Source organism: Diaphorina citri, unplaced genomic scaffold (assembly GCF_000475195.1).
Source record: "Diaphorina citri unplaced genomic scaffold, Diaci psyllid genome assembly version 1.1 scaffold1362, whole genome shotgun sequence".
In the NCBI taxonomy this organism is placed as follows: domain Eukaryota; kingdom Metazoa; phylum Arthropoda; class Insecta; order Hemiptera; family Psyllidae; genus Diaphorina; species Diaphorina citri.
The window spans coordinates 14670-15476 of record NW_007378788.1 but is presented as its reverse complement, the minus strand read 5'-3'; positions in this window follow the sequence as shown (position 1 = coordinate 15476).

Genomic DNA, 807 nt, shown 5'->3' with positions numbered 1-807 from the left:
TGAGAGAGATCGAGAGATGAGCGATGTAGAGGGAGAGAGAGGCAAGTGCGGGGATGAGCGAAAGTCGAAAGAATTGGTTGTTAATAGGGAAGAGAGAAAGAGAGATGTGAGGGGAGTTTGGTTGTCGACCTGTTGTTAGGTATGATTGATTTAGGGTGGAAAGAAGAGGAGGTAAGGTCGAGGGAATGGCAGTAAGGAGTAGACGGAGGTGAGGAAACGGACAGCGGAGAGATCGAGCGACATAGTGAGCGTGAAGAGAAAGAGAGGATAGAAACAGAAGATTATGATCAAAATGAGACGTTGCTTAAGGTTTTTACTTACGGGTAGGTATTATCAGAGAGAGAGATGAGAAGGAGTGATATGACGAGAGAGAGAAAGAATCGGAGAAGATGGATGAGAAGAAAAGGATGAGAGAGAGAGATGATGACAGAGTGGAGAGAGAGAGGAAGAGAGATGGAGAGAGAGAAAGAGAGAGAGAGAGAAAGAGGAGGAGCTACCGACGACTGATGATGATCGGATAGGGAGAGACATGACGAGGGATGAGAGGAGAAAAGACAGGACGAGAAGAAGAGAGGAGAGAGAGAGAGAAATTACTGCAGTTATGCAGTATGCTAGGGTTGGCAACATTTTTTTGCTCGGTTGGTGTTGGTTCTGTCAGATATTTCAAAAGAAGAGGACAGGGGCTGTGAGGAAAAAATCATGGTTCTCGAATAGGACGCTGTAAATAAAGTTCTATATCTGAATCTTCTTTATATTCATTCAGGGTGGGTAGGAAATATTGTATCTCGGTATATATAATGTAATAAT